The sequence below is a fragment of the Pelodiscus sinensis genome, chromosome 1 (assembly GCF_052426305.1).
Source record: "Pelodiscus sinensis isolate ZL-2025 chromosome 1, ASM5242630v1, whole genome shotgun sequence".
Lineage (NCBI taxonomy): Eukaryota > Metazoa > Chordata > Testudines > Trionychidae > Pelodiscus > Pelodiscus sinensis.
The window spans coordinates 178,520,412-178,547,645 of NC_143052.1; the positions used below are offsets into that span (position 1 = coordinate 178,520,412).

General features: G+C 43.9%; 1 long non-coding RNA gene across 1 annotated transcript in view; it reads left to right on the plus strand.

Moving 5' to 3' along the window:
- LOC149525676 (uncharacterized) overlaps positions 1–27,234 on the plus strand; it is a 36,314-nt gene that overhangs the window by 3,064 nt on the left and 6,016 nt on the right. The gene's annotated exons all lie outside the window — the stretch shown is intronic.

Here is a 27,234-nt window from a genome sequence, read left to right on the forward strand (position 1 = left end):
GTCATAGTACTTGTGTGTCAGAAGGGGATTTTACCTACCCATGCCCATTACCAAGAAAGAGACTTAATATTACAGGAAGATATTTATTGTATCATACTTCCTCCTTAGAAACACTGGTTTCTACAATGCCTAATATTATGTTGATTATATTTTTTTCACTGGATTTTTGTGAGGAATCTGATTCTGTGCTGTCAAGAAAAAAAATGTCAAGGAACCTAAACCTGTATTATCAAATTACATTATAATAGTGAAAAATGCTTTTAAAAATTTCATTTACTTTATTATCTGTATAATATAGTTGCCTAAGACTTTCTACTATAAAACCCTGTATCAGTTTCCCTAATTTTGCACTTGCCTGCCACAGGTTGATTTTTTAAAATTTTCAGCAAAAACATCGTAGTTGTTTGCAAGAACAAGATTAAGGAGCAATTGCCTACAGTATATTTGGATAGTGTGGTGCTCTAGCAATCCATGTTTTGGAGCAGACACTTGAAAGTTGATAAACTTTAAAAAAAACAAAAACTGGTCTCGTATCACTTTATAGACTAACAAAACATATAGATGGTATCATGAGCTTTCATGGGCACAGCCCACTTCTTCAGATGACCGGAGTCTTGAGTTTAAGATGTGCAGACCCAAAATAAATAGGGGAGAAGGGAGTGGGATTTGGTGGGAAGATCACACTGTTGTCAGGGATGTGCTTTTTGCTTTTGCCGTGAACATCCATGCAAATTTGGCCATGTTACAAATCCTGAAAAATTGGTTCATAGCTACTCAGTAGAGATCCGTTAGAGAATTGCAGTAGGGATGTGAAGGACTAGTCAGCTATCCAATATGCAAATACTTATTGGACAGTCAACAGGATAGTCGACTAGTCACTCCCCCACCTCCTTGCTGGCTCCATCAGATAGAGGCAGCAAAGGGGTGGGAGGAGAAGAGGGAGTACTTCAAAGCGGCAGCGCCACTGGAGTGTCCTCAGGCTGCATGCAGCATTTCAAAGTGGCAGCGCCACATGGAGCCCGGGATCAGCTGCGGACTCCAGCTGACCACAGGCTCCATGCAATGCTACCGCTTTGAAACGCTATGGACAGTCTAGAGTAAGGCTCCCTGCGGTGTTTCAAAGTGACATGCCGAATGAAGCCTGCCCTCAGCGGAGAATTCCCCCCTCGCTGCTGATCCTGGGTTCCACATGGTGCTTTCGCCTTTGAAGTGTAGCAACAACACTTAAAAAGCCAAGGTGCCCTATTGTCTAATGGAATAGTGGATGCAAAATGCATCCACTATTCAATTAGTCGATACTTAACATCCTTAAATTGCAGTATCATTCTTCAAAGATTGACTATGGACCATCCTGCTCACATGCGAATGGTTAACCAGTAAGCCTCACCTAAGCAGTGGGAGGTAGAGCAGCTCCCTGCCTGCCGCAGGAAGGGGGCTGCTCCTGCCCCATGGAGCCCAGAGCAGGCAGAAATGCTCCAGACTGGCTGTAACAACCCTTGTTGGCGGTGGGTCCAGTCCCTCTATCCGCAGCAGCGGGGCCACTCCATCCCATCCACAGTGGGGAAGAGGGCTGCCCCCCTTTCATTGGTTAACTGGTTAAATATTACTTTTAACTGGTTAATTAAATGGGATTTTATATCTCTAATCTCCTATGCTTTGGCCAGACTTCACATGCACTACCCAGTAGTGGGCAATCATTTTTGATGGGGGACCACTCCACAAATTTGATAAATGGTTAAGGGCCATACTTTCTTATGTTATTAATGGAGGAGGTGCGGGGTCTGGGAAGTAGGTTGGGTACAGAAGGGAGCTTGAGGTAGCGAATTGGGTGCAGGAGGGGATGCGGGATCTGGGAGAGAATTGCGGCCTGGGGCTATGGGTGCAGGAAGGGGACCAGAGGTTTGGGTTCTGACCTGGGGCAGGGAATTAAGCGGGAGGGAAGGGGTGGTGTCATGCCAATTGCAGGTTCTGGCTAGGAGGCACTTACACAAGGCATCTCCTGGCCCAAAGTCAAGAAGGACCCTCAGGCAAGCACCTTATCTTCCATGCCACTGCATGCTGCTCAAAGTGGCCAGCTACTGGGGCCAGTGTGTGCATTTCTGTGCGCCATGCTCCCCCTGGGAGTACGGCCTCCACACGTTACCTGCACCACAAGCTTGGCCCAGACAACTCCCATTGTCAGGAAAACCACCATTGGGAGCTTCACGATTGTGCTAGGCTTTATGCACTGCCCCAAGCCCTTCCTCCCAAGGGTGAGCAGAGATGCATGTGGCTCCAGCAGCTGTCTGCTTTGAGCCTGGCCGGGGGCCCTGCTGGACTGCAGCACAGTGGTGGGCTAGATCCAAAGGTTTGGTGCACTGAATCCAGCTTGTGTACCATATTTTGCCTGCTCTTGCACCAATGCTGAAGTGCACGCTCCAGACTAGGGCTCTAGTAAGCAAGCAGGTATTGCAAAATTGCAAGCGGAATTGCTTGGTTTGAATTGAAAAGGGACTGGAGCCGAAGGGGACCAGGACTGCGGACTGGAGGGCAAAGGGGGCAATTATCCCAGGACCAGCAATTCAAAGGAGCTCAGAGCTGCTGGCCATACCAGAGCCTCGGGCCTTTTAAATTGTCACTGAAGCATCGCGCCCTTTGGGCAGCACTGAGGGCTGTGAGGGGTGCACCACACTCTGGGCAATACAGAAAGCTGGCTGCACCCAATCCTGCCCCTGCTCCCCAAGGCCCACTTCTTTTGGGGATGAAGAACTGGCCCTCCCTTACACCTTGCCCAGAGATGCATGCAAGGTGTCATGGTAATTTAGGATTGCATCTGAATTTCAATCTCCAGCTAGATTTTTTTTTAAGTGTGTAGTAGCCTGGAAACAGATATTCTAAGAGGTCAAGAGTGAATCCATAAGGTTGTACATCCAGTGGGTCACAGAAGTGAGGTAGCTGAACCAACCTGCAATTACTCCGCACTCTGAGTCACATAGGACAAGGGTGGAGCAGCAGCTATTCTGTGTGTCACAAGCAGCAGGTACTACAGTGCAAGAGACACAGGATGAAGAAAAGTGGAGTTATGGCTACTCCCTAAGCTGTGGATATGAGGCAGAAGAATGGAATGATTCTATTTCCTCCCCTGGTCTGGTAAAACATTGTTCCATTAACCTCATTAAGAAAATAGGCAGCAGTCTCAATATTTACTAGTTTACCCCGATTCTTGGTTTTTCAGGACACACTTTGAAAATTCCTGACTCCCATGAATAAGTTCCCAGTTCTTAATAGAGATAAAAAAAGAATCTTGGCTCTTAAGCAGTGCTTATGCATCATTTTTCATCCCGAAATTAAAACCCTTTACAACGCCACTGCCTCTTAAGTTACCATACCATTTCCTTTCTCCTTCAAATGAATTGACCTTGCTGTCTACAACTGTTGTCTTGAGTTTCTCACGTCCAGTTCCAGTCTTCACCTCCAACAATCTCGTTTTTACTTTGTCCAAACTAATGAAACTGTTCTCGCTAAAGTCTAATGATCTTCTCCTGGCCAAATTCCAGGGCTTCTGTTCTATCCTCTTCCTCTGTGATCTCTTAATAGCTTTTGACACCATAAGTCACTCTTTGTTTCTTAAAACCATGTCCTCATATTTGAATTTGTGGCTGTGCTCTCCTGATTCACCTCTGACCTCTTGCCCATCAGTGCGTCAGCATTAGTTTAGTGGGTCTTCCACCTCCTCACTCTTTTTTCAGTAGGCATCCCTTCAAAACTCTCTCCTTAGCCCTTTACCTCAGTCACTCTCCTATCTCTAGGCCAGGGGTAAGGAATCTGCAGCCCATGGATTGGATCCAACTCACTGCTTTATTCATCCAACCTGTGGCAAATCTCAGTGCTACAGGCTGAAAACCCCAAACCTCAGTATCCCCATGTAAGGCTGGAGCTGCAAGCACCAGCAGGTCCCTGCAACTCCTAGGCAACAGGAATTGTAGGCAATGGGGCTGCCAAGGGGCAGCGCCTTTGCGTAGGGGCTGGACACAGCACCCACTTCCAGGAGCTGTGCGGTGTCAGAGCAGATAGGAAACCTGCCTCAACTCCACTGCACCACTGACCAGGAGCCACCTGACCAGAGCCCACACCCTGAACCCCCTCCCACACCTCTACCCTCTGCCCCAGATCAGAAACCCCTCCACATGCTTACTTTCTCCCAGACCCCACTCTCCCACTTGTACTCCAACCCTAAGCTTCCTCCTGCACCCAAACTCCCTCCCTGAGCCTGCAGCCTGAACCTCCTGCTTCACCCCAACCTGTAGTCTTATCTTTGGTCCTACCCAGAGCCCATACACCCAACCAGACTCCTCTACACCCTCTCCTATACCCCTGCTTCAGTCCTGGGCCCTCTTCTACACCCTAAACCCCTCGTCCTAAGCCCCACCCTAGAGCCCATACCTCCAGCTGGACACCTCCCTTCCCCCGCACCTCAATCCTCTATCCCAGCCTGGAGTCCTCTCCCGCACCTTGAACCCCTCATTTCTGTCCCCATCCCAGAGCCCCATCCCACCCCTAAACCTCTGCATTGCTCAGATTATCCTTCCAGTCACTCAGGCCTGGGATCTGGATAGCCTAGTCAGCTTACCTCTCCGGATCAGGCTGTACCTAGATGCTCCTGCTTCTTTAAACATTTCAAAGATCCAGTCTTTTCTGATTGCCCAGACTGCCAAAGCTTATGTACAGGCCTTATTTCATGCCTAAATTACTGTAAACACCCTCCTTTAACCATGATTATCACAGTTACCCTAAAGCTCATTCAAAATGCTGTTGATAGTCAAAATGACAAACCAGGAAGATGATCCTATGTCATGCCCCTTGGCCTTCTTTTTTGTGGCTTCCCTCCAGTAATTTATTCCATGCCGGTGCATCAAATACAAGGTTATTTTCTTCTTTTAGGCCCTTCATCTTTGGCTCTACCCTACCTATAGTCTAATTGACTTAGCAAAACATCAACTTTCACTGTCTCTCTGCCAGTAATGTTTAGGGTTGCCAGGCATCTGGTTTTGAACGGGACAGTCCAGTATTTGAGCTTTCTTTTCGGGAAACAAATTGAGAAAATATAAATGTCCGGTATTTTCTAAATAAGATGTAATGTCAAGTGTGTCCGGTATTTTTGTTGAAACCATCTGACATCTCTAGTAATGTTGGCCTTTACTCCTTTACTCTACTTCTCCCACAATCATCTTTGTGCTTTCTACTAGTCTGCTCCTTCCTTATGGGGAAAAACTATGAAGCCATTTTTTGTCCTCCTTAAATCCCACTCTAAGTCTTATTTCTGCCATGCTGTCTACAGAACACTGTCAGCTGAGGACTAGGCAATAGTGTGCTGAGACTGTTGTTTAGTATCATATACTAATTTTATTCAGACCTTGATCTCCTACCTGCCCAGTTCATCTATCTGTTGTGTCTTATAAACTCTAGTCTTTGCATCACTTCTGTATATGGTATTTAGCACAAAGGAGCCCCTGATTTGGACCCCATAAATGTTATTGTAATACAAACACATGATAACAGCAGCAACAACACCATAGGGCTAATTTAAAAGATGCACAGCCTGTCACTTATAGCATTATGAAACTACAGTGGCCTTTAATAGATCCAAAAGAGCAATGTGAACCAAATGCAAATTCTTTCCTTTCAGCCTGAAAATGCAAAGCTAGACTGATATCCATTTCAATGAGCAGGGAAGGTTTAATGACATACCAGTGTCTTTCCATCATAAAGGTCTAAAAGACTTTCTCTCTTATGTGCAGAATTCCCCTGAAACCACACATAAGTCTGAAAGAACACAGACAGATGTGCCACTGCTGAAGTATGTGGGTGTCTATGCTCTTAGCAAAAGCTCTACACTTACCTGGAAAAGTGGTTAACACAAGCTGCATCAACAGAATATAAAGTACACTGTGCCTCTCTGTGTAGTATTGCCTCATGAGATAAACCTCAAAACTTTAATGTAGCCCTGGTGTTACCATGCACCCAGCTCCTTATATGAGCTCATGCACATTGAAATGGTATCAGCACAGGCTGATCTTTTCAATTGTATTTCTTTCTTAAAGGGGGAAAAAAAAAAAATCAGAGAAGTCAACACTCCAAACAATCTTACCACATACTAAGAGGCTGCGTCTAGACTGGGAAGTTTTTCGGCCAAAGCAGTTGCTTTTGCGCAAAAACTTGCCAGCTGTCTACACTGGCCGCTTGATTTTGCACAAAAGCACTGATGTTCTACTGTCTGAAATCAGTGCCTCTTGCGCAAATGCTTTGACATTTCCGTTCGGGCAAAAGCCCTTTTCCAGAAATGCTTTTGCGTAAGAGGGCCAGTGTAGACAACTAAAAACTGTTTTGTGCAAAAAAGCTCCGATGGCGAAAATGGCAATCGGGGCTTTCTTGTGTAAAACCGCGTCTAGATTGGCACGGATGCTTTTCCACAAAAAGTGCTTTTGCGGAAAAGCATCCGTGCCAATCTAGACGCTCTTTTCCGCAAATGCTTTTAACAGAAAAGCTTTTCCATTAAAAGCATTTGCGGAAAATCATTCCAGTCTAGACATAGCCAAAATGTTTTAATTTGTTTTCCCTGTAGAAAGAGAGAACCACATCCTCCTTATGTTTTTACTTGAACTAATGCTACTCTACACCCTTGACATCACTCCAATAGTTAACTGATTCTGATCATAGAATACTAGACAAGATCTCAAGAGGTGCTGAAGTCCAGTCCCCTGCCCTCACAGCAGGACCAAACACAATCTCAATCATCCCTAATAGATATTTATCCAACCTGTTCTTAAATATCTCCATCACTGGAGATTCTACCACCTCCCTAAGCAATTTATTCCAGTGTTTATCCACTATGACAGTTAGGAAGTTTTTCCCAATGTTCAACCTAAACTTCCCTTGCTGCAATTTTAGCTTATTGCTTAAGCTCTCCAGTATGTCTCTTATTGGGAAGCCGGAGGTCATTGTGCAATTAATACTGACATCATGCTACATGTGCATGAGTCAGAGTTCATGGAGAAATCCTTGTGACGTTAGTTCTGATTGCTCGCATTATGGCTTATTATTGTTTATATATGCACCATCATTCTGTAGCACCAGAAGTCAACACTTGTGCCATATCACGGAGGGACAGAGTGACAAATCTTATGGAATTAAGATAACTTTTTTCAATTAAATTCAACCTGATTGAATTTGGCAGTCTGTTGTATTAAAATGTTATTGTATGTTTTATTAAGGAAATCACATGTACCTGCCCTAGGAGAGTCCATTTCCTTCATTACAAATCCTTTGAAAACATCCCCTGGAGAGGTGCACATTTAGGCTATGTCTACACTCGCGGCTTCTTGCATGAGCAATATGCAAATGAGGCTAAGCGTGGAATATCGCTGAGCCTCATTTGCATACCTAATGAGCCGCCATTTTTTCAGAAGAGGCTCTTGTGCAAGAAGGAGCATCTACACTGCCCCTTCTTGTGCAAGAAAAACCCTCTTGCTCAATGCTGTTATACCTATTACTTTCAGGAAGAACGGCATTGCTCAAGAGGGTTTTTCTTGCGCAAGAAGGGGCAGTGTAGACGCTCCTTCTTGCACAAGAGCCTCTTCTGAAAAAAATGATGGCTCATTAGGTATGCAAATGAGGCTCGGCAATATTCCACGCTTAGCCTCATTTGCATATTACTCACGCAAGAAGCCACGAGTATAGACATAGCCTTACTGTTTAAACTGGATTCTCCATGGACTAACAAAGAATGGAGTTTTGAATAAATATCTGGATTTTAAACTAGCTCAGGGGCTTCCGGATCTAGCAAATGGACAAGACTTTTGATTGACAGCGTGCCTCAATCCCTAGGGAAGGAATGGAACATCAGGGCCTACTGAGGTCCCATAAGACTGGTGCATTTTCTGAGCTGGTGCTGTGATGATCTCCTGAGGGTTGAATCACAGAAATCCCCTTGGGGTTATCCCCTGGTGTACTGATCATGCCACTGAAATCCACCTTCCAGCTCTTCAGGGCTTCTCACTACCTTGTCCTGATGAACCAGAAACTCTGGTCTCCACTAGACCAGCACAGAGTTGGAATTACCGCCCCTACAGAGCAAATCAAACACTGAACAAGTTCACCTCCAAGAAGGCTCAGCTCTGAGGGCTCAGCACAGAGGAAACCAACTCCCAAAGGGAACAAAACCCAAACAAATCTGCCTTACCTTTTGTAAAAATTTTACTCAGATCTCATAAGGAAGTTTGCTCACTTTATCAAAAAGAGATATGCACAGTAGTTACTCCACCTCCCCCCCCCCAAACAATTATTTACATTGGGCCTGATAAATCCTACTTTTTATTCTTTTGTTTAGTAAGTGGTTGCAAGTGAAAACAGATCAGAGTAAGGGTGTGTCTAGACTACATGCCTCCTTCGACGGAGGCATGTAGATTAGCCAGATCGGAAGAAGGAAATGAAGCCGCGATTAAAATAATCGCGGCTTCATTTAAATTTAAATGGCTGCCCCGATCTGCCGATCAGCTGTTTGTCGGCAGATCGGGGCAGTCTGGACGCGATGCGCCGACAAAGAAGCCTTTCTTGATCGACACAGGTATGCCTCGTGAAACCAGGTTTACCTGTGTCGATCAAGAAAGGCTTCTTTGTCGGCGCATCGCGTCCAGACTGCCCCGATCTGCCGACAAACAGCTGATCGGCAGATCGAGGCAGCCATTTAAATTTAAATGAAGCCGCGATTATTTTAATCGCGGCTTCATTTCCCTCTTCCGATCTGGCTAATCTACATGCCTCCGTCGAAGGAGGCATGTAGTCTAGACACACCCTAAGTTACTAAGATGAAATGAACAAAAAAGGCTAGTTCTAATCCAGTAAGAAACTTATCACTCGTGAATTCTTACCCTAAACAGCTGCTCTTATCTCAGATAAAAAGTTTCAAGTCAGAGTTGATCTTTACTTTGACTTGGGTTTACAGCTTTTTCAAAGTTCTTTGTATTTTAAAGACTAATATATTAGGGCATAAGCTTTCATGAGCTACAACTCACTTCCTCAGATAAGAAGAAAAGAAAAAAGGATACAGAGATGGCAGTGTGACATGAGTGCTAATTATATCCGAGTAGATGTGGCTCATCTCCAACAGTGATGAGAAGGGGAGAGTACCCAATTGGGAAATTACCTATTGTAATGAGAACCATTCCCTGTGTCTATTTTGTAAACCTTGGTTTAGGGTGTCAAATTTGCATATGAATTCCAGCAGTGGGAAACTGCTGAGCTGGAATTCATATGCAAATTTGACATTCTAAAGAGCAGGTCTCATATTACATTCTAAAGTAATTTCCCAATCAGGTACTCTCATCTTCTCATCACTGTTGGAGATGAACCACATCTACTTGGATATAATTAGCACCGATGTCACACTCCCCTCTCTATATCCTTTTTTAAAAATCTCTATTTAGGGTAAGAATTTGCATGAAACAAGTTTCTTAATTAATTAGAATTAGCTAGCATTTTTATTTATTTTAATTTAGTAACTTACTCTGATCTGACTGTTTTTACTGATGTCACACTGCCTTCTCTGTATCCTTTTATTTCTTTTCTTCAGCATCTGAGGAGGTGAGTTGTAACTCACAAAAGTTTATGCCCTAACACCCTAATAAATTTATTAGACTTTAAAGTGCCACCACAAGACTTCTTGTTTTTGCTGAAAGGGGATGTCTACATAGAATCATAGGACTAGAAGGGACCTCGAGAGGTCATTGAGTCCAGCCCCCCGCCCTCAAGGCAGGACCAAGCTCCGTCTACACCATCCCTGACAGAGGTCTATCTAACCTGTTCTTAAATATCTCCAGAGAGGGAGATTCCACCACCTCCCTTGGCAATTTATTCCAATATTTGACCACCCTGACAGTTAGGAATTTTTTCCTAATGTCCAATCTAAACCTCCTTTGCTGCACTTTAAGCCCATTACTCCTTGTCCTGTCCTCAGAAACCAAGAGGAACAAATTTTCTCCTTCCTCCTTGTGACACCCTTTTAGATATTTGAAAACTGCTATCATGTCCCCCCTTAATCTTCTTTTTTCCAAACTAAACAAGCCCAGTTCATGAAGCCTGGCTTCATAGGTCATGTTCTCTAGACCTTTAATCATTCTTGTCGCTCTTCTCTGTACCCTTTCCAATTTCTCCACATCTTTCTTGAAATGTGGCGCCCAGAACTGGACACAGTACTCCAGCTGAGGCCTACCTAGTGCAGAGTAGAGCGGCAGAATGACTTCACGAGTTTTGCTTACAACACACCTGTTGATACAACCTAGAATCATATTTGCTTTTTTTGCAACAGCATCACACTGTTGACTCATATTCAACTTGTGGTCCACTATGACTCCTAGATCCCTTTCCGCCATGCTCTTTCCTAGACAGTCGCTTCCCATCTTGTATGTATGGAACTGATTGTTCCTTCCTAAGTGGAGCACTTTGCATTTCTCTTTATTAAACCTCATCCTGTTTACCTCTGACCATTTCTCTAACTTGCTAAGGTCATTTTGAATTATGTCCCTATCCTCCAAAGAAGTTGCAACCCCACCCAGTTTGGTATCATCTGCAAACTTAATAAGCGTACTCTCTATCCCAATATCTACATCATTGATGAAGATATTGAACAGTACGGGTCCCAAAACAGACCCTTGCGGAACTCCACTTGTTATCCCTTTCCAGCAGGATTTAGCACCGTTAACAACAACTCTCTGACTACGGTTATCCAGCCAATTATGCACCCACCTTATCATGGCTCTATCTAAGTTATATTTGCCTAGTTTATCAATAAGAATATCATGCGAGACCGTATCAAATTCCTTACTAAAGTCTAGGTATACCACATCCACCGCTTCTCCCTTATCCACAAGGCTCGTTATCCTATCAAAGAAAGCTATCAGATTAGTTTGGCATGACTTGTTCTTCACAAACCCATGCTGGCTATTCCTTATCACTTCATTACCGTCCAAGTGTTTGCATATGATTTCCTTAATTACCTGCTCCATTATCTTCCCTGGGACAGACATATGAGAGAGGAATGCAAATAGAGACACCCAAAATTGAAAATGAAGCGTGGATTTTAATTTCCCGGGCTTCATTTGCATAATCGTGGACTGCCGCTTTTCCAGAATATCATCTTTCAAGCCAACAAATGCAGTCCCCACAGGGTTATTTCTAGAGAAAGAGATGAGGTCTGTACTGTAGAAAGACAACAGCTGTAAACAGAACTGTCCCATCCATAGGATAGATTGTGCTGGCTGCCCCAAGCCCTGCACATTGGGGGCCCCTATGTACCGTTCTATGGATGGGGCCTAGGGTAGCCTGGGGATTACCAGAGGATCTGGCATTTGGTGGCAGCACGGTTTGCTCCCCTCCCACACTTACAATGGTGGTGGGAGCAGGAGTGACCCAGCAGCCTGCTCCACTCTGCCCCACCAGCCTTTCGCTGTCCACTGCACTCTGCTTCACCGCAGTGGGCTGGGAAAGGGCAGAGAGGAACAGGCTGCTGGGTCACTGGCTTCCATCGCCATGGTGAGTGGAGGGGAGGGATGGACCCCTGCTCTTGCTCCATGCCAGGCCCTCTGGTAATCCCACATCTGGTGTCACTTGTGGGGAGGGAACTTTGAGTAGGGGGTGGAGCAGGAGCAGGAAAGGATACTGTAGAACCAGGGCAGAGCTTCACGAAGGGGTGAAGCACAGGTGGTGCAGGGTGGGGTAGGGACAGTGGGTTGCCCTGGGCCCCATGGCCCCTTAGGAGAAGCCCTAGAAGCCTCGGAATTGGTGCCCTTGTTGGACCACTGAGGGGAAATACAGGGGCAGTTGCCCTGGACTGTGACACACAGTATTACCAGACACCATTGTGAAGAAGCAGTTTCGATGCTGAGCTGCAATAGGCAGTGGAGATGGAGAGAGAGATGCCTTGTGTTGATGGAACCTATAAAATGTGTTGGTGCTGACCTTGGGAACTCTAAGGGGTAGAGAGATGATCTGTGTGAACACAGACTGCAACATTTCTAAATGCAAACATGCTAGATTTCTAGCCATCTTAATATAGAACCAATTTTCCATTCTATGAAAGCTGCAGAAAGTACCATGTTCAATTGCCAAATACACATTTTCTATACTGAACTAAATGAAAAGTAAAGACTGCATGTAGCTCTCCTTTTTTACTTAATTAAAGCTAAAATGAGACATCCGTGTGTGTGCAGGCTGAGCCTTAATCTTTAAAGGCTGTCAGAAAGTATTAAACTTATTGTTGACAATGGCCTAGTTTCCATTGATGGATTCTTTAAAAGTTTCCTGACTTTTCTGACCAAAAAAGAACTGACTGACAGTCCTGAATTAAATTCAGAAAGAGCCACCCTGTTTTGTTAATCCATTCCAGGTACTTGAAAACAACTCAGCAGGATAGGGAACTAATCCTCTTTCATTTCAAATGCCTGCTGCTTCCATTTAATGAGCATCATGTCTGGTTCTTATTTTGGATTAAAAAAACTGAACACTTTAAAAAAAGTTTGAATCACCTTATTGGAAAGTGAAATTCTGGCACCTGGAGATGCTTGGGGCCTGAATGTCACCTCCATTTGGAATAATCCAGGGTTCCCAAAGACAGTGCAAAGGGGATGTGTTGTGGGAGGGGAGAAGCAAATTGTCTCCCCTTCACCAGATTCTGTACCATGCAGGTACATTGTGCAGTTGGAGTCCTGCACTTTAGGAGTGATGGTTGTGACCAGGTGAGGTGTACAAGGAGATGACTGCTCTTCCTAGCATTACCCTGCTTCATAGTAGAGAAGCATTTGCCAGGTGAGATAATGCTTACACCTTTGCACATTAGAAAGCCTCCAGACAGAAAGAGGAGGCTACAGCAATTGTTGGTGTGGAACCCATCTCCTGAGAGCCATGCTGTCATGGAGGGAGGACGGCCCGGAGATTAATCCAGGGGCATTGTGCCTCCATACAAATATTCTTTTCTCCTCAAAGGATTGTGAGATCTGTGACATTTTCCTTTGAGGTCTCATGACATATGAGAAATATGTGGGTCACATGCTTGCCAATTCTAATGGTGCCAAACTCCAGGCCTTTATGATGGAGCAATCTCACAAGTTTCACTGTGCTAACATTCAGTTTCCTATGAAGCAGGCAATAGAGCCCTTAGGACACACTACGTCCCAGTTTAAAAGGACTGAGGAAATCACAGTAGTTACTGCGCCGAACTGAGTCTTGAATCGAAAGATCAGAAAGTGAAAGAAATACAGGTCAAACCTCTCTGTAAAGTGGGACTCTCTAGTCTGACAGTATTTGTGGTCCAGCAGGACCAAGGATGTTCCAGGACTGGAGAGTCCTGATGGAAGTTGGCAGTCAGGCTCACCACTGCTGGACTGCCCAGTGTGACGCAGCTGGGCTGCCTGGCAGGGCTGGGAGCCCAGCAGGACCAGGAGCTCAGTGCGTGGCAGCAGGGCTTCCCAACAGGACCAAGAGCCCAGCATACCACAGCAGAGCTGCCTAGCAGGGCAGCAGCCTGGCATGTTGGGAGCTGGGCTGCCCAGGATAACAGGGAAGGAGGGGGATCAGCAGGACAACTGGGCTGGTCAAGGGCTGGGAGGTCAGCAGAAGGAGGGTCAGATGTGACCTCTCCTGGTCCAGCAAAATCCATCATCTGGGAGTGGCCCAACCTGTACTTGACTATCATAAAGGAGCAAACTTGGGGGGAAAAAACTCAACAACAATAGGTGTTATAGGTTAGTCAGTATTTTTCTGTCACCTTTGCTAGTATCAAAACTATTTGTGCTCCGTTAATGCCTCCCTCAGTCATACTCCAGCCTTTCATTCTATTGATGCCAGCAGTGATGTGAAAGTCTAACAAGTGAGATCATGGTGCTATGAAAATTGTTGTGAGGTCTCCATTTGAGCATAACTTCCTCATAGGATCACATAAAAGAGGAAAAGTTATTAAAAGGGTGAAGGCTCTTCTTTAAACACCAGGGCCCAGATCTTTTAGTGTGTTGATAATTATGATTACAAACCATGCTTGCAGCACTAAAGTAAGCTGCCCTGATCTTCCCCATTCAGCTGAGATGAAAGTGTGACAGCTTATATCCCAGATGGCCATTCTGGGGCAGGATGGTCTATCCACCCATTGCCCTCAGCCACATCCCTGTAATCCACTTTATTTTTGGGTAGCTCAGCTCACTGCATAAGGAATAAGCAAGCTGTCTGGATGGAGGATAAGCCTTGCCATTCATCCTGGACATATCCAATTAACAGTGCTCTGAGTCAGGTGCTTGTTGAACTACTTACTATTGGGCAAGTGAATCCCATCACTAATTTATTCCTGTAAAGTTCCCTTATCCACACACATTAAGCTGAGCTGACCCTCACCTAACAAGCTAAGCAACTGCAGGGGCCTCATGCTGTGAACAAAATACAACTCTGCAGGAACCACCACCGTAATGTTAAACCAGGTAAAGAACACCCAGGTTTCCTGAAGTACAGAATACACATGTGCTACCTGCTGGTATACTGCAAAATAAGTCATAAACACACTTCAAAATGCAAATATCACACCTCTGGGCTACGTCTACACTGGCACCCTTTTACGGAAATGCTTAAAACGGAACAGTTTTCCGTTATAAGTATATCTGGAAAAAGCATGTCTACATTGGCAGGATGCTTTTTCGGAAAAGGACTTTTTCCGGAAAAGCGTCTGTGGCCAATGTAGACGCGCTTTTCTGGAAAAAAGCCCCGATCATCATTTTCGCGATCAGGGCTTTTTTGCGGAAAAAGACTGCTGTGCTGTCTACACTGGCCCTTTTCCGGAATAGTTTTTCCGGAAAAGGACTTTTGCCCGAACGGGAGCAGCATAGTTTTTCCCGGAAAAACACTGACAATTTTACAGTAGATCATCATTGCTTTTCCTGAAAAGCAAGCAGCCAGTGTAGACAGCTGGCAAGTTATTCTGGAAAAGCGGCTGCTTTTCCGGAATAAGTGGCCCAGTGTAGACACAGCCCTGCTGTTTTACCACTTAAGTGAAAGCCTGAGAGCGCTTTGAAAGGCACATACAATCCAATTACATATTAGCTGAGAGGAGAAGCTATCAGACGAAAGCAGAGAATCACAATTTAGAAAGACAAGCATCAGTGGGATTACTATTTTATACCTCTTGGCCAAAATATGGTATAAAATAGCTGTTAAGGCCAGAAGGGACTATTATAATAATTTAATCTGGCATCCTGCATAGCATAAACTATAGAATTTGATCCAGCAACTACTGCATCAAATCTATAACTTATGGTTGAGCTAGAATATTTTTATTTTGAAATTCATTTAATCTTCATTTAAAAACTTAAAGCCTTTCAAGATAGGCCCTAAAGAAAACAGTATACCCCTTCCTAGATCCCAGCTGTTATTACTTACCCTTTTGTGGTTAGAGTATATCAGTCATTTCCTAAATTTCTGTCTTCTGGAGATCTCCTGGAATAAGTAGCTTGGCCCTGGAGACTTCTCCCTTTGGCCTTAAGGGTCCAGTATATCCCACTGCATGTGTGTTAATAATGGGCAAAGACTAAGTTTTCATAAAACTAGTTTTCATCTTTAGCAAGATCTCTGTATACACCTATCTCTGTCTACGGGAACAAATATGTCCTCAGCAATGGCTGAGCATCTACTATATTTCAGGAGACTTCCAATATCAGGCAGACAGATCATACACTCACAGACAGGTCTGCCAACGGGGAGAAGGGGGTAAAGGTGGCAACTGCCCTGGGGCCAAGCAATTCCAAAGGGCCTGTGATTCCAGGCCCCTGCCGGTGCCCTGAGTGGTATGGGTGTGCTCTGAGAGGTGCTGAAGAGCTGGCAGGAGATGGGGTGGGAGAAGGCTAGTTGCAGCCCTGCCCTTTCCATGTGAGGCCCTGCCCCTTGTAGGAGCACAGAGCTGTCCCCACATACTCTCATGCTGGTAGGAAGGGGGAGAAGCTTGCAAACTCATGCAGGGGGCTGATCAGGTTGCTCTGCTGCTGTTGAATCCTGGAGTGTCAGCTGCTGGATCTGAGTCCAAAGTGTGCTTTGCTCAAAGTTGTGAACTTATCATCATTCGAACAACCTCCATTCCCAAAGTGCCCATAATGCTGAGTTTCTATCATAATATACATAATTTGCCATGGAAGGAAGTGTGAAATGTATGGAGAAAAAAGGCACGAACAGTTAATATTACCCATTTGTTACTTTTATTCTCACAACTATGGGGGAAAGTGGCTTTGTGCACTGCCCTTACTGGATTACTCTGTGATTCTGAACCACTTTGAGTGAGGAACTTAAATTTTCAACATGGAGTGTAATTGTGTGACATCATACAGTTGCAATTCTGTTGCTACAGCAATCTAAGGCTGCAGTCAGAATAGCACCAGAAAAGATATTTTGTCTCTGTGAGTGGGGGGGAGGGGAAGGGTGACAGAATTGCCAGACCCCTGGGCAAGGTGAGGGAAGGGTGAAAACTATGCAGACCCCAGTGTTGCTCTTGGTCTGCTGCCTTAATCTGGCAGCCCCATAAGTGGCTGTCCCACAAGCATATGTGTGTATGCGGAGGAGCGGGGGGGGGGGGGGGGGGGGGGAGGAGGGGGGGGGGAGGTGGGGAGGGGAGTGAGGAACCAGCAATCAAACGTGCCTACCTTTAAGATGCAGTATAGTCACAGTACAGCTTTTTAAAAATCTCTGCTGTTGCCTGGTTATTTCTGGTTTCACATAGGCTGTGTCTACATTGGCACCCTTTTCCGGAAAAGGGATGCTAATGAGACCAGTCGGAATTGCAAATGCCCCGGGGATTGAAATTTTCCCCGCGGCATTTGCATGAACATGGCTGCCGCTTTTTTCTGGCTCGGGGTTTTGCCAGAGAAAAGCGCCAGTCTAGACAGGTATCTTTCAGAAAATAAAGCCTTTTCCGGAAGATCCCTTATTCCTACTTAAAATCAGGAATAAGGGATCTTCCGGAAAAGGCTTTATTTCCAAAAGATACCTGTCTAGACTGGCGCTTTTCTCCGGCAAAGCCCCGAGCTGGAAAAAAGCAGCAGCCATGTTCATGCAAATGCCACGGGGAAAATTTCAATCCCCGGGGCATTTGCAATTCCAACTGGTCTCATTAGCATCCCTTTTCCAGAAAAGGGTGCCAGTGTAGACACAGCCATAGTGTCCAGTTGACCAGTCATTCCATAAAACTGTGGCATGCATATCTTTGAGGTTTTACTCTAGCAATTCAAGATAGCTATGCATCATTATCCAAAACACTACTATCCCTACATGTTACATGGTTCAAGGCATAAATACACTGTTAGTAACCACAATTAACTCTCACTCACTCACAAGAATCCTACAGCCCAGTATGCAACAGGTATATGTGCCATTTGATAGTGGAAATTTTGAAAAAAAAAAATCACATCAATTAAGAAAGGAGAAAAGTTCTTCCTTCACATATATCACTTTATTAAATCATATTAATATTAAAAAACAACTGGAAATTCAAACAGCAAATTATTAGGGTACTCAATTTCTGATGGTCAAACCAAAATATTCAACCCATAACAACTTCCCACATAACTAACATATGTATAATGTAACATTTGGGCAAAAATCCAAAGCCTGTAAATACTGGCATGTCATATTTATCAAAACTATTTTCTGAAAAGTAAACTATGCATTCAGGAAAGAAAGCCAGAACTGTAGATTACTTCCCCAAAAACGGATTGTAAATGTAATTTTTACATTAACTTTTAGGAAACAAAAGAAAAAATAATGAACCTGTTACAACTAAATTCATTAAGTTAAAATGAATCAATCCCTAATCAATATTTAATCTGACAAACTGAAATGAAACTGACCATATGAATGTGTTTGCAATTCAATTATTACATACCGTTAGATTTAACTACATCCAGTAAAGCCACCGTCAGTGAAATACAGAATAGTGTGTGACAACTGCTATGTAATCATGGAATATTCAAGGTCTATTATATTAACTGTATAAATGGAATATGTATCTGTAAGGGTTTGTTAGCTATTGTATTCCTGGTTAATGGGCAAGATTAACAATGCTTCCTCCAGGAACTAAAGACAATGTGGGTAATTAATGCCAAATCCTGCAAGCCTTCTTAAGCTCCACCTACTCAAGCAGAGAGAATACTTTGGTCTAATTCAAAGTTAGTTCTAACTTTGAACTAAAAACTCTCCCAAAGAACTCAAAGGAGCATAAAATGGCACCCTGGATCTTTAAGAGACACCATCTAAGAGTGTATAAGGCAAGGGGGCCAAACTATGGCTGGAGAGCCTCATGGTTCCTTTATCATTATAGTGCAGCTTGCAATTCCTGGGTACATTCCCATTCTCCACCTACCAGGCTGTATGTGGGGATTTCGGGTGGTTAGGTAGAAGCTTCTGTCTTGCAGGGAGAAATGTCTTATGGCTTCAGCCTGCAGGGCACACCTGCTAGTGATAAGGGCTTCAGTAGGAGGAGAGCTGAAGTCCCAAACCCCAGCTTCTGGCATGTTCTAGCTCAAACATCTGAAGGTTGTCATATGCAGCTTAGAGGGCCAGTAATTAAACAGCAACCAACAGAAACAGGCTCTCTAGAAGGATTTAACATATTTTAGGCCTGCCAGGGTCTTCAAGTGAAGATGGGTGGGCACCTTGGTTAGTGGAACATGCATATAGACTATTGTTTTAAGACCTGTTTCTCTGCAATGCAAATTCCTTCCAGGTAGAAGGCAAAAGAACAACTATATCACATTATTTTGTAGTTTTCAGATGTCCTCTAGAGGTTGTGGAAATTTGGATCTTCAGCTAGATCTGATTTTTGTGACTTTGCTTCATCTCTACACTTTAGGTTATAATTGAGGCTTGGGTCCAGGGCCAGAATAACTTTTCTGGTGGCTTGGGGCCAGTAGATTTTGTGAAGCCCCCTAAGCTCTGAGGTAGGTAAAAATGAAGGGTTCAGTGTGCAAGAGGGCTGCTGGGGAGCAGATTGGGAAGTGAGGTCTGGGTGGGAAGGTAGGGTGCAGGAGTGGGCTGGGGAGGTAGGGTGCAGGGTCTGAGTGAGAAGGTAGGGTGCAGCAGTGGGCTGAGGGTGCAGGGTCTGGGCAAAAGGTAGGGTGCAGGAGCAGGATGGAGGTGCAGGATCTGAGTTGTGCAGGAGTGGGATAGGGGTGCAGTGTTTGGGAGGGAGGGAACATGGGATTGGGGGCACTTACCTGGCACATATCCCAAGGTGCTGGGGACAAGTGGCTCCATGCAGCTCTGCACTTGTAAGCACAGCCCCTGTTGCTCTGATTGGCCGTGATTCCCTGCAGGTAACCGCTGCATAGGACTCCAGCCAGGGTGGGGAGAGGAAGAATGGCAGCATACAGATCCGCTTCTTTGCCCCTCCTCTCCCCACACCAGACAGAGCTGCAGCATGCAGGGGCTTTAACGGTTGCAACTCTTAAGCCTCTTTCATAATTCAGCCCTGTCTGGGTCCATCTCATTTTTAGGCTCTAATTGCAAATATGTATGAAAATTCTGTATTTGCTACAGCCTTGTTACTGAACGTGATATCTAAATACAAAGTTCAGCAAATGTAGTGTTAACAAAGTAGAAATTGCATGACTTTAAAAGTAAATGTTAATGAAACTGAGTTGTGTCATTATTACCCTCATTTGCTACCCATATGTTTACTCTCCTTTCCCCCTCAGAAGCAGCAACTCCACATTTCATATTCATTGGTATACCCCAATTGCAGCTAGCTTAATTACCAATTATAACTTTACTCATTTAAAAACTAAATCAGCTGGAAACAACTTCAAAAAGTGTCTCCCTTGACGAGAACTAAAGACTTTTTGTGTTAATTTTCTTCACATATTTTGATTAGTATAAAGGATTGTGTAGCTTAGAAGTTAATCTCCCTAAATGGTGTTAATTTTAAATCAAGGTGACACATTCATCTTTCTGGGAAAGAAGTGAGCTCAATGCTATAGCCTCCTCCTTCTCCTTCCCTTCTGACCTGACATGAAAACACATTCCTCCACAGGAGATTGACAACACAGCACTATTGTAACCTGCTCAGCAGGCAGCCTTTTATTTATTTCCACCATTTCTTGACTTATTTTTTTCATGCCTGACCTTTGTTATTTCTTCAGGTTTACAAGTCCCTACAAACAGACGAGTTGGTTTATCCTATGTGCAATTGCTCTATCTCCTGTGAGACAAGAGCTCCATCAACTTTGTGGAAGGCATATTAGTATTTGGTTTGATATATTTTTGACCTGTACACAAAGCATTTTTCCAATAGTGCTAGTGAATTTACAAAACCTAGCTAGTTCCTGGATGATTTTACAGTGAGTTGTTCATAGTGATGTTCTCCATTACCTCAAGAAGTGCCAAAATAAATAGGAAGTACTGAACAACAGTCTAGGCAGCTGCCATCATTTGTGATTTTTTTAATACTCCTGATTTTTCAACTCTTCAGTCTGGTAACACTTTTTTCTTGTGCATCTCCTTTAAAAAATAAGGTCTGGAGGAGTGTCTCTGAACAACAGCTCTGAGGTTTGGCTTGGGGGAGAGTACTGCAGTGGCAGCTCCCAGACACACTGAGCCTTAAGAGGGAAAAGTGCCAGGGACAGCATTGTGGGTGAACTTTACATCCATGTAGGGTCAGTACAAGGCCTGTGCACCACATATATTCCATGTGAGCCTTGGGAATGGTCCATACACCTTGTTTTGGCCTTCTGCACGGGTCTGAATTTACAGTGGAGGAGCCTGGAAAGCAGGGGCACCGGGCACTCCTCAAGAGATAGCCCCTCTCCTTTTGAGGAGCTCTGCTCTGGCAGTGGCATGAACTAGGAATCACTCCTGCAGTGAACTCAGGTGCTAATCCACCTCCACTCGCTACAGTATAGTTTGAGTGCTCAGCCCTTATACAATCAAGTCTTGAAAGCACAACAGTCGGGATGGTGCTCATACTGCATACGAGGGTTGGTACAGGAAAAAGGTTTCTCATCCCTGAACCTGGCCTTTTGTATCACCCATGACTTAAGACAGAATTGTCTGTGAATGGAGTGAATTTTCTTCATCTTATTTCCCTGCACATAAGGCTGGTCTATATTGTAATATTAGGTCATCTTAACTGCTTTCCTCAGGACTCTAAAAATTTTCATGGCCTATACAACCTAAGTCCCAATACATGCAAAGCCCCAATACATGCACAGGAAATCTGTCAACTTAGCTTTCAGGTCAGAGAAGTGGATTTACTCCTGCAACAGAAGAACTCTTTCCATTGCTACCAGTACTGTGCTACAGTGGTGCAACAGCCATGTACTGGTGCTAGTGTTTATAATGTAGGCATCACCTTCATCTTCCACCCAATGCAGCAGGACTCAGAGACATAATGAACATTTTTCATGGACATGGCCTTCTTGGAACAATGAAAAATTAATTGCCTTAAAAATGTCACATGCGATTAGACCAAAAAAGTCTGTTAAAATAACCTTGGTGTTAAATCCTCAGAATGCAAAGAAATTCAGAGCTGATGTTTAATCCTCCTAGTACAATTTATTTGTTAATCTTACTTTTGCCACCAGGGACATGTCCATACTAAATAGCATGATAAAAAGGCAAATAGGTTCAGTAAAACAGATTTACTGCCCACTGTATTTCAGGATCAGACATTAATGCACAGCTGATGTGCACTCATAATGCATCATATAATGAATTACAGAAGCATCTAGTACAGTCCCCATGGGTTTTACACAGGGGAGTGTGGTCTAGTGCAGTGGTTTTCAAACGAAGGGTCAGGACCTAGTACTGAGTTGTGGAATGTCAGGCACTTGCTGAAGGGTGAGCAGGTGACCAGCAGGGGTGCTACAACAGGCTTCCTCCCTGTCCTGGTACCACAGACCCCTCTGTGCCCCAGAAGCAGACAGAAGCTGTTCCAGATCCTAGGCTGGGCTGGATGGGGCTTCCTGCACTGCCTCCACCCTGAGCATTGGCTCTGGAAACCAGTGCCTCTGGGTGAAAGCAGTGCAGAGATTCACTTGTGGGCATCTGCTTATGAGCCAGACCTGCGGCTGGCCACTTCCCGGGCACAGTGCAGTCCACTGTGCCAGGACAGGCAGGAAGCTTGCCTTAGCACCCCTGTTGCACTGCTAACTGGGAGCTGGCAGTGGAAAGCCCATGCCCAAACCCTGAGCACCAACACTGTGCCCCAGCCTTGAGCCTCTCCAAACCCTGAGCCCCGTCCTACATACCAAACACCTCATCTTCATCCCACCCCAGAACCTGCACCCCCAGATGGAGCCTGCACGCACCCTGAAAACCACTACCATCCTAGCCAAGAGCTTTGTTTCACACTCTGAACCCCTCTGTCCTGCTCCCTCCAGACTGGAACCCCTTATTATACTCCAAACCCCTCATCCTACTCCACCCCAAAATCTGCTCACCCAGATGGATTCCTCTCCTCCCGCACACACCAACCCCATCTTGGCCCTACTCCGTAATCCTCACTGTAGTCAAAAGATATAATTATACTGGGTTACAGGGATCAACACTTTTCTTCAGCTGGGTTACAAGAAGAAAAAAAAGGAAAACCACTGGTCTAGTGCAGTGCTATGTGGCGGAGAGAGGAGGGAGCAGAGAGCACACTGAGCAGGTTTTTGGAGGTCTGCCAAGCAGATCCAGCATTAGACTCACTGGAGCTAGAACAGAAAGATAAAGCCCCACAGTATGGGCTGAAGCCCAGGGCTCTGATCCCACTCAGAGCTGAAGCTGAAGTCTGAGCAATGAAGCTTCATGGTGTTCCATGTGACATGGGGCCCATATCCCTTGTAAGTTGTATCCTTGAGTGGTTACTCAGGAGAGATTCAAATGCTGCCCATCTGAGTAGCAGAGTGGCCACAGCTCGGTTTTTGTTTCTACTGGTGGTGCACATTCTGATGTGCCTTGGAGCACATAAAATAATTTATTCTGCACATGGATGAAATAAATCCGTATATGGATGAAAAAGATTAGAAATAATATTGATGGGACCCCAGGCAATTGCCTGCTTGCTACCTCCTAACACCCGCTCTGGCTTTTATAATGGATTATCTGCATATTGTGACACAGATGAGCTCTGGAATTTTTATAGCTTGTTGTGGGGTTCTCAGAATGAAAAAGGTTGAGAATCTCTGATCTAGTGGACAAGGACTGGGATTTAGAACTTCGGGCCTTTTATCTTGGGTCTCTTCTGGATCCGTTGTGTGGCCTCAAGACATCAAACCACTCTCCACCTCAACTTCCTACTTGTTAAACAGTGATTTGCGGAGCTCTGGAAGCAGAGAATTGCCAAAGTACAAAGGACTTGGTTATATAGCTAACATCTGCTCTTTACACAGAGAGCTGAGACTAGGGCATTTTAGAACCTTTATGCCAGTTCAAAACAGACAAAGAAGATCCTCTATGCAGAGGATGTTTGCATGGGGGCCATTTCCTCCCCTTTTAGGGCCTCTTTTCACTGCCACAGCATCATAATGAAGCTTTAACATAACTGAAAATCGGGCCTACTGTTTCAAACCTGTCTGCACACTAGAGAGAATCAAGATTAAATCAGTTAATACTTGATACACGTTTTGGAGTCTCTTCATTGCCAGAAGGTCTAGAAACTTAGTTTCTCTTAGATGCTGAATCATGATTCTGCAGTAGGGAGTGAAGGTTTCAGCAAACTTCATTGCTGATGAGTTATAGGAAAAATGATGTCCTGTCTTTTTAAACAAAGGCTTAGTCCATTTTCTCCTTCCCCCATGGCAACATAAAAATTACATTTCAACAAATAATGATCTAGACCCCCTCAGCTGACCCACCCATTAGAGACTCTTTCTCGTAGCATTAATGTTATTATTCCTTCCATCTGCTCAACATGGAGCCTGGGTAAACTCTGTGTGTGTGTGTGTGTGTGCGCGCGCGCAGATAATCCTTTCCTGACAGCAAAGGCGCTTTTCTTTTTCTAACAGGAAAAGATCTTATTAGGCATACCTGTCATATCTTTTTGACTGGTGATATCATTACTCCCGCTTTTAATTGGCAGTTCATTAGTTTCCCAAAATCAGAATTGTCGTGGTCCATGAGCCAGCATGAAATTAGCTCCTGCTTTGAATGTAATGTGAAGGTTATTCACATGGCACAAAAGCTCCTCAAAAGTACAGTTTGTTCTATCAAATTAAAATGGTTACATGGCCAATTTTTTTTTTTTTTAATTCTAACAGCTACATTTACTTTCCGTTTCTTAGCCTGCAAATATACTTCTGGTAGAACATGAAATAGAACACCTAAGAAATATTCTTTATTCTCCCCTTCTCTGCCACCAGAGAGTTCTTCTAACTTAATCCCCCAGACTCCAGCCACGTGAAGAGTTTGTACAACAGTCAAACTCCGTAAAAAAAAGAAAGACAACATCTTTATTAAGGGCTATAACAGTTCTCTCCTCCACTTGTGGAAAATAGGGTGGGTAAGGAATGCTTGGCTGAAAGCTGTGTAGCCTGTCCAGTGGTCTCTCCAAGGGCTTCGAGATTCACAAGCAGGCTGGAGTGGGTAATACACTGGGGCTATGTCTACACTACAGGGTTTTTGTACAAAACCAGCTGTTTTTGCACAAAAACTGGTGGAGCGTCCACACCTCAAGTGCATTTTTGTGCAAAAAAACCCAACAACAGTAAATCGACAGGACAGAGGGCTTTTGCCGGTAGATTTATTCCTCTCCCCACAAGGAATAACTCCTTTTTGCGCTACAGCCCTTGCTGAAGATCTCTTCCTCAAACAGCTTCTTGTGCAAAAACCCTGCAGGGTAGACAAAGCCTGGGAGTGATTCTAACTGGGGCCTGTTAGCCCAGCAAAATAAGTGATGAGGCAGGTTCAGTGAACCTTCATGCTTTGCCACAAAGTTTTATCACCACAGCACTTGCTCTCTTGTATTATAGAAGACAATCCTTTTTTAGTTGCAAGACAATGTTCCGCTCCACTCACACTGGCATTAACTCGTTTCTCTCATAAATTACTTTTTAAAAAGTGCAGCGTCATGGACTCATGGTTAGAGAAAGTGTGATTCACACAAAAGACATTTAGTTCCCTTTCCCTTTTTATTTTCATAGGAATTTACTGGGGTAACATACTGTAGGCAGCTAATGAGCCTGATCCCAAACCCATTCAAGTTAAGGGCATATTTCCATTGACTATAGTTGGCTTTGAATCAGGTCCTATGTAGGCAGAGTTTAAAGTACAGCACAAGATAGCCTTTTCATTTACAATACAGACTGCATGGATCAAATTTTGTATAGAAAATACATCCCTGTTTTCATTAAGAACAAAAGTCCATTGAAATCAATTGGGGCCTTCCAATAACTTCAGCAGACTCTGAATCAGGCCCTAATTGTTTGTATGAGATTGGTCTTTTCATTCTGAAATATGAAAATAGTTCTGTGATTTTTAAATATAATATGGTGGCAATTAATGAGATGTTGTAGTGAGGATGTTGAAGAAATGACATTTCTTTTGAAGTGCTGCAAGTGCTCCAATTGTTATAATTTTTGTAATATTTGTTTCACTTTGGAAACAGAAGTGGGAAGAGAAAAACCTAACACAAGGTTAAAATTCTTCCCTTGCATCTTATGCATGATCCTATAGCCACATTTTGGATTTGAGGGGAGATTTTTGCTCCAGAACTAGAAGTGGCATGGTAAAAATGTATAGCTTTGTTATACAATAGATGGAAATGGAAGACACCCAATAAAAATGTTAGGCATTTGTACCTATCAGAAGTCAGCTGCAGGATCAAGGCCTGAGTCTATAACCTCCTGCAATAACAGCAGGGTTAGGCTCCCAGACCTTCTGCAGAAATAGATATTACTATAGTTCTCGGCTACACAGGCTCATTAGTTTCAAACAGGGATAATCTTTAACTCCAGAAAGGTTTTCTTATGAATATAAATATTTCTCTGTGATAATTCAGTATGGGAAAGTTCACACATACACAAACTTCAATCAATGCAGCCTTTTTTTTTTTTTTAAATAAGAAGGGGTCTGATTCTACGGTCACCAACTGATATGTATCAGAGGGGTAGCCATGTTAGTCTGAATCTGCATAAACAATGAGAAGTCTTGTGGCACTTTATAGATTGACAGATTAACAGATTATATCGGTTCTGAACTGATATAAATCAGAAATCACACCATTGCAAAACTGCTGTAAATTAGATGTTGGACCTAGTTCCCATATCTCTGGAATAATTTTGCATAAAGTAGTGCATTTATATTATTACTTCTCTGCAGGATGCAATGTTTTTTAGTCTATCCCTGCTGCGGATGGACTAAATTATATATCAGCTACACAGATTCAATATTTCTCCACTGTGGCCCGTCACCCAGAAATTTATAGGAGCCAATAATAATTAAAAGATTGACACTCTGGGGATGATGTGCACTTTCTCTAAAAGAGATTATAGACTGTGCCCTTGTTAAAAACAAAGTGGTTTTGTTGCCACTAACTAGAGTATATGAAACAACCCGGAGGGTCCCAATTTGCATTGGGCAAGACTAGTATTTTCTATACCTAGAATTATTAATCTGAGGCACTACTGGTAGAAATGGACAGGGAGAAGCAGAGCTAAAATTAGGCCATATTTACATCTAATCGCATTGTTTAAATATTTACGTTGAAAAGGAATTTTTGTATTATTTTTTGTTTGCGCCTACAAACTCCAAATAAACGTAAGGGCCCATTTCTACAGGTACTGTAGAAGCACAGGAAACGGTCCTTTCCACAAAGAGTTTACAACCTAGATATGCAAGACAGACATCAGTTGATAAAATGGGATGCATCTTTTTTGGCACTAGGGAGATCAGCAGCATCTACACACTGATGGTGAAATCCTGGGCCTCTTGAATGGCAAAATTCCCATTGACTTCAATGGTGTCAGTAGCCTCTCAGAAGCAGAGGGCCAGAGGAACTTTGAAGAAAAGTGACTATCTATTCAGGAGCAAGTGTAATTACACCAATGAAGGCTAGTTAAGCCATTGCTTGCACTCACCAAGCTGCATTTGGAAATTTATCCACTACCATACATTGGCGCTGGATGCCTCTTTCTGTGTCAGAGTTGTCCTAGTCATATAGGTCACCAATACTATTGTGTTCAATGCTAGTCACCTCCATCAGAAAAC